Consider the following 10,816-nt stretch of genomic DNA (forward strand, 5'->3'; position numbering starts at 1 on the left):
TAAACATCTTGGAAGACAGTCCCTACTTCCACAGCACAAATGTCACTTTATTCCACCCCAATGAGCCCTGCCCCAGTCCCATTCCTCCATGGCATCCTCCATGATGTCTCAGTCTGACCTTTCTAGAACACCCCAATCTGACCAGGTCACACCTGTTTGAAACCCATTGATAATTCTCATTATCTACAGAATGAAGTCTTAGCTCCTTGGCCTAGTGACCAAGGTACTTTTTGATGTGGACCCAGATGGCATTTCTGGCTCAAGCCCTGTCACTTCTCCACTGCCAGCCACACCCTGACCTCACTGAACTATTCTGTACTACCCCCTCCATACCTGCCTCAAATGCATTAACCATTCCTATTCCCTCTCTCCTGAATTCTTTCTTCCTTTGGCTTCAGTGGCACCACACCCAGCTGCTTCTCTTCAGTCTTCCTGGCTGTTCCTTAGCCATCACTCCCATGGAGCTTCTCCCTCTCCAATCCCTTGGTAAGTGTCAGGGTCCCCTCTTCAGCCCACTTCCTGTTTCCCTGTGTGTTCTCTCCCTGGGTGACGGCACTCACACCAGGTGCTCAAGCTGCAGCTCTGCACTGCGAGTCCCTGCTCTTCACCCCTGACCTCTCACCGAGTTCTGCTCTCATACATCCTGAAGGAGTGTGCCTCCTGAAGATCACAGACGCAACATTTGCATGTACAAAAATGGAATTCTTCCTCACCCCAAATTCACTTCTTCTCTTCACTCTGAATCTATTAGTAGCACCGCTATTACCCAAGCCAGAAACCTGGGACTCCTCATTCTCTACATCTAAGGAACTACCAAATCCTGCCAAATTTACAACCTCAGTAATTCTCCAACTGATCTTCTCTCCATACTCCATTGCCCCAGTCTGGCTCTCATCCTCTCTAGCATGGACTCAGCAATAGTCCCCTCTGTACCTCCACTCTGTCATGCCTCCAGTCCCACTGACAACCTGAGTCACCTACCGACAGTGAAAACCATATTATGCCACTGCCCTGCTTGAAACTCTTCACTGGTTCCCACTGCCCAGACAAAATTACTCCTTTCCTGGTATTTGTTAATACCTATGACATACCAGGGACTACGCTAGGTATTAGGAATATAGTGTTGACCACGAAATGGCCCCTGCCTTTTAAGGAATTTGCCATCTACCTGGGAAGACAGATAAATAACCACACTCTAATAACATAATGTGGTAATTCCTGTGATAGATTCACAGAGCGTTACAGGATCATGAGACTGAGTACCTTGAGAGTAGAAACCTGTGAGACTTGTGTCCTAATCTTTGTATCAGTAACAGCTGGTTCCGTTCTGATTTGAGAGAGAATTGGTTCTGAATACTGAACAGATGATCATCTCTGATCTTCAGTTCTCCTGTATGTAAAATGGCTCACAGCTCACATATCAAATGAATGCAATCTATGAACTTTGTTTGAATCCTGATTTGAATAAACCAAATGCAGTTTTTAAAAAGTGAGACAACCAGGTAAATTTCAACACTGGTAGATAATTGGTAATTGTAAGGTATTAGTACTTGGAGTTCGTTTTAATGATATTGTGGTGTGCTAAAAAGTCCTTACCCTTTAGAGGTATATAAGAAAGTATATAAAAATGAAATGATGCAGTGAAATATTATCTGGGATTTTTCTGAAAACAATTTAGTGGTGTTGGGGGGGTTTATAGCTGAAACATGATTGGCTATGCCTATGTTACTAGTTGCTGAAGCAGGGTGATGGGTGAAATAACTGGCAAATTAATCTCTCAGGGTTTTGTGACAATTCAATGAAATGATGACTCAAAATTTCTGATACAGTGCCTGCTTGTCCCTAAAAATGCTAGTTTTGTTTATTCCCTCATCCTTTTAGCTCCATCAATGGGGGCATAGCAAGAGAAATAGCAGGTCAGTGGTATGGGAATTAGAAGTCCAACATCTAAAGAACTGGAAACATACTCAGCATCAGTTCTCTCCTCTGCCTGGTAGAAAGATGGCTAAAGCACCAGATGGCTCCCTAGCAGACTTGGGTAGTGTTCCAAGACCAGTGGAACAAATTTAAAGGAATCAAGGTTTGAACTTTTGTGGAGAGGAGAGAAAAAGTGCCTCAGACTTAATTCTGAACTTCTGAAAAGGGCTGGTCTTTTCCTCTGCTGCTTGATTCCCTGTACAATAGTGCCACCTGGTGGCTCCCTAGCATCACTTTACTTAGTTCCCAGATGCAGTTTGCTCTTACAGTTCTGATTGCATTGTGAGAAATCTGGAAGGAAACAGCCCCTCTCAATAAAATGTTCCCTGAACTGCTCAGACTTGAGCATATCTTTTCATCATATAATATCATATATCATATAATATCATATCACATCATATCATATATCATATCACATCATATCATATCATATCATATCATATATTATATATCCCTCATGTACTGCAAAGTGCCTTGTAGTCAAGCTCTGTTATAACACCACCTCTCACTGTATTAGGATTATTTACCTGTGAGCATTATTCACCCAACAAACTCATATTTCATAAGTGTATGTCTAGGTCAGACATCAATTTAGGCACGGGAGACACAAAGGTGAACAAAACTAGTTGCTCATATAAACAGAGAATTAAAATAGACCCCTTCCCACTCACTATAAAAGTACAGCTATAATATTTATTATTTGCTGAGCACTTAATATATGCCAGAAACTTGTCTAAGTCCTTTATATATACATTCATTAACTCATTTAATTATTTCTTAAAACTCATTTAATTCTTATAACCCTATGACATAGGTAATATTATTATCCTTGTGTTACACATGAAGCAATAGCAGTGCAGAAAGGTTAGGTAAGCTACCCAAGGTCACAGAGATAGGAAATGCTGGGCCTCAGATTTAAGAGTGGCCTGGGTACAGAGTCCATATGCTAGTTAAAAAAATCCTGCTCCACCCACATCCCACTCCATTGCCTGTTTGATGACTGAATAAATAAAAACCTTGGGCCTCCGAAATCCAAGGAGAGAAAATCTCAGGTAGTAGAGTCTCCTAGTAGGAAGTTAAGCTGATCAAGAACTTGAGTGCTCTCCCTTTAAAGTTCTGTCTCAAATATAAAGAAACAAACAAATTCCATATGATTCCTCCTAACATGATGAAAACATGCTGGCGTTTTTAAGATGCTACTAAATTCTAAAGGTGACCAGAACAGAAATAAACACTGCAAATGCAGGAAGCATTGAAAACCAGTTTTGATGTGACCACACCTACTTGGTTTTCAGACTTTGTGCATCTACTATCTGGATTTGTGGCTGGACTCAGAGATAAAAAATATGGCTGTCTTTTGGTGAGTAATGCATTGTGCTTTGCACTGTTGATACATTATCCCATTTAATCTTCTCGCCAAACCTGTGAGGCAGGTAGGTATTTCCATTTCACAGATAAAGATAATAGGACCAGAGAGGTTAAATGAATTTCCCAGAGTAATATAGGAAAGACCTGAGAAGGCTCTCATTTCTCACCTCTGGCTAACCTTGGGAGTCTGTTAAGGCAGGAAGTAAAGGCTAAGGCAGAATTTTGAGCCATCTACCAGAGCACTGAAGGTGTACCCCAGTACACACAGAGTCCTCGGCAAAAGATGGAAGGGTTACTGGTTCAAGACATTTTAGAAAATCTCTGAGCAATCATTAGCTGACAATTAAGCTACAAGCTTACTGATGTAACTGGGCAAGGCTTCAGTGGCTGCATGCAACAAGAAATACAGACTTCACTGAATTAGTAAAGGACAAGACACTAAACAACAAACCCTGGCAGTGGTGAATCTGATTTCCAGAGTTGCCACATTATTTAAAATGTGCACTTTTAAACAAAAAATTTATGACATGCAAAAAAAGGAAAGTATGGCCCAAACAAAAGGAAAAAATCAGTCAATAGAAACTGTCCCTAAGGAAGCTGACACATCAAAATTACTAGACAAAAACTTCAAAGAAGCTTTTATAAGTATGTTCAAAGAACTAAAGCAAGCCACATGTAAAGACTTCAAGGAAAGTATGACGAGGTTATCTTATCACATAGAATATCAATGAAGAGACAGAAATTATTTAAAAAATTGAAATGCTGGAGTTGAAAAGTACAATAAATGAAATATTTACTGGAGGGGCTCAATAACATATTTGAGCTGACAGAAAAAAGAATCATCAAATTTGAAGACAGTAAACTGAGATTGCCCAGTCTGAGGAACAGAAAACAAAAAGAGGAAAAATGCACAGAGTCTTAGAAATCCACAAAATACTACTATAACTCATAAATTCAGCAACGTTGCAGGATTCAAGGTCAACATACAAAAGTCAGCTACATTTCTATATATTAGCAATGAGGACTCTAAACAAGAAATTAATAAAACAGTTCCAGTTAGAACAGCATAAAAATACTTTGGAAATAATTTAACAAAAGAAGTGCAAGACTTGTATAATAAAAACTAAAAAATAATGTTGAAATAAATACAAAGACATCCTATACAGAGGACGTAATATTGTTAATGAGGCAATACTCCACAAAGAGATCTATAGATTCAATGCAATCCCTATCAAAACCCCACCTGAATAAATTGATGAGGTGATCCTAAAATTCATATGAAAATGCAAACGGCTCAGAAGAGCCATAACAATCTTGAAAGAAAAAAGTAAAATAGAACTCACACTTCACAATTTCAAGAATTACTCCAAAGCTATAGTAATTAAGACTGGTACTGGCATAGAATAAATATATAGATCAGTAGAATAGAATTGAAAGTCTACAAACAAACTCACACCTTTACAGCAATTGATTTTCAACAAGGGTAGCAGGACCATTCAACAGGGAAGAACAGTCTTTTCAACAAATGGTGTTGGGACAACTGGATATCCACCTGCAAAAGAATGAAGTTGAACTCCTACATCAGACCATATGCAAAAATTAACTTAAAATGAATCAAAGACCTAAATGTAAGAGATAAAATACAAAACTTAAGAAAACATGGCTGTACATTTTCATAACCTCACATTAGACACTGGTGTCTTAGATATGACTCCAAAAGCACAAACAACAATTTGTAACTGACATTTTGTTTATAGCAAAAGACTGTAATAACCGAAATAAAACTCCTGAAAGCACTAAATTCCTTAATTTCTCAGGTCTCTTCACCATGTTTTGCCTAAAACCTATTTGTAACATATTGTGGGGTGCCACTCATATCTCCCCTCTAGGTTTCTGATGGCACACACACACGAGCATTTGTTTTAATAGTTTTAACAATAATAATGACAAATATAATAATACCTAACATTTAAACAGTACTTGCTGTTTGCCAAGCACCATCCTAATGGCTTTCCCTATATTAACTCTGCAAATCCCCCTAACAATCCTCTATTTTTACAGATGAGAAAACCGCAGCACAGATAGATGAAACAACTTGTCCAGGGTCATCAAAGCCTATAGGGTGTGGAGTCTAGATTCCAACACAGGAAGTCTTGCTCCAGAGTCTGGGCTCTTAATCTCAGCAAGCCCCCTTAACTCCTCAGATGGAGGGCTTCTTATAAACCACATGGCTTAAGATTAGACTGACACCAAAGTGGGTTTCCTATTCCCATTCCCTCCATTCCAGATTTTAAATCTCAGAAATTGTATCTTTAGGCACCACAGATAACAGAAGAGATCATTTTCCTATATAAATTTGTTCAAATATTACTCTGGCCCTGGGGGTAAGATATAGGAAGAGGGAATATTAGAGTAAAGCTAAGGAAAGAATATCTTCTTCACAACCCAATAAGGAAAAGCAAGGGGGAAAAAAAGAACACTTTGCCTAGAGATGAAAAATTCAGATTGGGGGGCAAGGAATTCCCTCAGTGAGGCCTAAGGTAGGAGTTTTTTGGGCCATAAGTGCTGAATGAGATTCATGTTTGAATGAATACTTTCCAAGGTAGAATGTAGGGAGGGAATAAGCAGATCCAGTAAGTAGGAAAGGGATGACCAAGATTCCTCCGGGGCAACACAGAGTAATTCAGTGATACTGGAACACACTGAAAGACCCAAATACAAATTAACATTTTTTACTATGAAACAAGAAACTGAGATATTTGTATTTGGCCCATAACCACAAGCCCTGTTGGTGGTTGTATTCAATATTAAAACCATTATCTTTGAGTCCTCACTGATTATGCAATTCCTATAATAGTACTAGGACTTGTATTCTACCTTAGAGATAGAATGAGCTATCCAGCAAAAGCTATTTGTGTGTGTAAAATATACAAACACATAGAGGCCTTAAAAGTGAACCAGATTCTGCTAGATTAAAAGAATGAACTCCTATACGAGTCATAGAAAATAGTACTTTTTGTGTTTTCCTCTGACCTCATACAATGAGGCAGAGGAGAGCAAACTACCTCTGGTTACTAAGTACTATGGAAGACTGAAGAGCTAACTCATCACAGACAGTTTCAACACTAACACAATCAAAGCGTTATACCTAAACACCTTAAGATATTGTAACTCCGGGGAGAGAATACACCTTCCCAGCCTGGGGCAAAACACCTTTGAAACTGAAATCAGTCAAAGGGAGAAATAAAGTGAGATAAACCCATTTATTGCTTACAAGTACTCATCCACTTCTGCTTACCCATGTCTCTCCCAGCCCACCTGCAAAAAGGGACCCCACCCAACCTATCCAGTCCTGATATGTCCTTACTCTCCCTTGTAGTTACCTATTGATATGGAGATGGACTGCTCTCCACCCCTTAGAAACACCTATTGATATGGAGACGCATTAAGGCCAGGGGAGAGATTCTGGAAATATTGCAATTTTACCCATAGCCCATCCCTACAGAAATCTCAACTCACAATTTACTCACTCCCCATCTTCTGCATCTCCTGTGTGAGAAAACTGGAGCACTGTAACTAGACTAATAACATACAGTAGCAAGAGCAATAAAATCATGATAATCCTCAAGCTGGAGGATTCAGCTAGGTTCAAAATCCTATGCAGATTAAGTCAGGGGGCAGGTCCAGGCCACATGGATTGCAGAAAAAATAACTTTAAGGGTGATAAGATACATGTTTGAATGACACCAACATAGGCAAATCTTGTCCATCAGGTAGGATGCATGCAAGAGAGTGTTCCTGTAATAGGACAGTGGCAGGAATGGGATCTTGTCCTGGTCTAGTATACCAGACCTGCACCCCTTTCCCTGTGGGAGTTACACATGGGTCAATATATAGAACTATGGGAGGTACATGCACTGGCCATAAAGATAAAACAAAACTTCCCATAAGACATTTTGGGTATATTTCTGTGATCTTTGGGAGCCACTCTGCTGTTACTCCAGGAATAAACATGATGCCAACTTCCAGGCCTTTTCTCCAAGGTGCCAGAAGGGCCAGCCATCACTGGTCCATGCATCAAAATGTCCACACCCACATCCACTCAACGGAGTCTCCAGGGCTTAAAGTAGTTGGGGCTGGCAGCAGGATGTTGCTCTGCTGGCCATATCTTGGTTTCAATAACTCCTCTTTGCTTTTGCACAATTATATAGGAGAGGCAGCAATGTATGTTACCATGTTCATAGGGTTCAAAGCTCCTTTTTGGGGAATCTCATTCAAATGCCATAGCACTGTCCATAAGCAAACTGACCAGCTCCATAGACTATTGGTATCCAAATTCAGGCCAGATTTCAACAAACCATTGTACCTCTCTATCATGCCTGCCCCGGTAGGGTTATATGGTATATGAAACTTCCAATTTATTGCAAATTGCTGCACCTGTTCTTGCAATGCATGTCCAGTAAAGTGGGTGACTTCATCACTCTCAATCACCTGCATCCAGCTATAGGCTGCAAAGAGATGCTCTAGGCCCCTTTGGTCATTTGCTGACCTGCACGATGTGCAGAAAAAGCAACCAACAGTCCAGTAGCTGTGACCCAAAGAGAGATGGGGTAGCTGTAAGCAGCACCAGATTTCTCATTCCTATGGTGATCAACTCCTCATCAGGACCCTGGGCATACCAATACCCTTCTGATATGGGCAGAGGCCCAATATAGTCTACCTGCTACCTGACAAGGGGTATCAGACACTTTACTATTGTTCCATGTTGCTGTGGAACTTGGTGTAAGTCCCTCTTGGAGCACACAAGGCACTCCTTCTGGGCTCGGATGACTTCTTCAAAGGTCAATGGCAAGCCCCACCGACAGGCTACAGCCCACATTGTCTTTTGCCCTGGGTGAAACAAACGCTGATATAATCACTGGGTTACATCAGAGGCAGGCTTTCCTTCTACCCAATCTGGGCCAATGTGTCTGCTTCATTATTCCCTGGGGATGCTGAAGGCCAATGGCCAGTCACATGATATACAGTAACTGTCTTACTCTGACCAGTAGCCCATAGGTCTTGCCACAACTCCTGTCCCAAAGAGGCTGCTGACCAACCATCTAGTTGGCATGATACCTTGCCAGTAGCCACAGTGTCAAACCCCAATAGATGGCCCAGCTTTCAGTGCAGACAACTATAGGGAGGGCTCCTGGGTGATCACAAGCCATATTGCCTGCAAATCAGTCCATTGGCTGCTCTTCCCCTCTACATCTTCCATCCATATTGTCTCAGTCTTAGGATGGAAAGTCACAGCCCTCCACTTTGGGGGCTTCCCATGACTAGAGCCATCTGTGTACCAAGCACCTTCAGGTATAGGGACTTTTCCCTCCTGATAAGGAGTCTCGGCTACCAATGGCTCAAAAGCATGTTCTTCCTGCTTTCCACTGGTATAGGTCACGGGCCCCAATAAGCGTTGGAGTTCTCCACTTAAAGGGCTAGTAGAGAGGGCACTGTGCTGCTGTAAATATGCACCCCAATTGGCCAGTGTAGATGTCTGTGCCACCCCACTCCATGGCCTTTGGGTCCAGTCTCACATGTACCCCATGGTGGGATAGGTGGTTATTACCTTGGTCGGAGCTGTTCCGGTGATGGGCTCCATAGCCAGCAAGGTGTGGTACACAGCAGCCAGTTGCTTCTCTATCAAGGTGTACCAGACCTCTGCTCCTTTCCATAGTTGTGACCAGAATCCAAAAGGTTGGCAGGTCTGTTCCAGCCACTGCCAAAGGCCCCATCCATAACCATCTTCGGTTACATGAACATCTAGCTCACAAGGTCTTGATGAGTCCATACCATTTCAAGGCCTGTACAGCCTTGCTTAGCAGCAGTAAAAGCAGCTGCATGTTTTATCCCAGTCTCACCTGATGCCCTTTTGTACCAACCAGTATAAGGGCTTCAGAATTTGTGTCAAGTGAGGGATAAACACTCTCCAGTAGCCCAAAAGTCCCAAAAAACTCTTGTAATACTGTCACAGTGGTAGGGATAGGGAAACCCTGGACCTTGTCTATGACTGTTTCTGGGATAACTTTAGTTTTACCCAACCAGACAACCCCCAGGAACTTTACAGACAAACCAGGTCCCAGAACCTTGGTGCTGTTCACAGACCATCCTTTATCCTGTAGATGTTGCAGCAGTCTAGGAACTGCCCCTTCTAAATCTGCAAGAGAATCAGATGTGAACATGATATCATCAAGGTAATGATACAGCCACACAGTTTTCAGTTTCTTCCATATGGCCAAGTCCTGGGATACAAGTCTGTGACAAATGGTGGGACTGTTGAGGTGTCCCTGTGGAAGTATAGTGAATGTCCACTGCCGGCCTTCCCACATGAAGGCAAACTGTTCCTGACTTTCCTGTGCTATATCAATAGAGAAGAAAGCACTAGCAAGGTCTACAATATAATGAAACGTCCCTAGTTAATGACTTAGTGTGTCCATAAGGGCTGCTATAAAGGGGACAGCAGCATGCAAACGGGGTGTGACTTTAATCAATTCCCTGTAGTCCATTGTCATATGCCAGGAGCCATCTGGATTTTTCACTGGCCACACTGGGGAATTAAAAGGACTATGAGTGGGCTTTATGATACCCATCTTCTCCAATTCCTGTACAGTTTCTTCAATTTCCTCGTGCCCCATGGGCAATTTATACTGCTTAGTATTTGTCACCCACCAAGATACAGGCAGAGCTATAGGAGGGTGCTTAGCATGTCCCCTCAGAACTGCCTTTACCACATATATACTCTCAGTCTGAACTCACATGCAGTGGCCTGTAACCACAGGCCCTGTAGGATATTGATCCCCAAAATATATTCAGGGATGGGAGAAATGTACACAGTATACTCCTTTGGGGGTAAATGCCCTATCCCCAATGGGATTTGGGCTTTCTTTACTCTAATTGCCTTACCCCCATAGCCATCTATCACAGCAGGGGGTCCCAGGAAAATGCTCAGCATTGCCAAAAATCAGAGAATATTCAGCTCCTGTGTCCACCAGCACCAGGACACGTTGTACATTCACAGAGAACTAATGAATTGCTAATTCTACATGTGGCCTCCAGTTCCTACCACATCCCACAAGGTGAGGGTCTTGACACCCCCTCAGTCAAACTTCAATGCCCAATCATTCTCCTGTGGGGGTGAGGGCCCAGGCAGAGCCTGAGTACTATCTCCCAGGAAATCTTGTAGGGACACAGGGCAGACACAGGTCTTTGCCTCTGGCTTCCGTGTCCTGGACCTCAGAGGCTGCAACTGGTGCTCTGGCTTTAACTGGTGCCACAGTTCTAACATGTTCCTATTGGCTTGCCCACCAAGTTTTTCTTTCACTACCCCAGCCTTTATCAAATCAATCCACATCTGGGTCCTCAAGACCTTCAAGGGGCCCTTTGCACCTCTTCTTTCAGTTGTAGCCCATACTTCCTTCTATGCTCTTATTGT

This window comes from Manis javanica, chromosome X (assembly GCF_040802235.1).
Source record: "Manis javanica isolate MJ-LG chromosome X, MJ_LKY, whole genome shotgun sequence".
Lineage (NCBI taxonomy): Eukaryota > Metazoa > Chordata > Mammalia > Pholidota > Manidae > Manis > Manis javanica.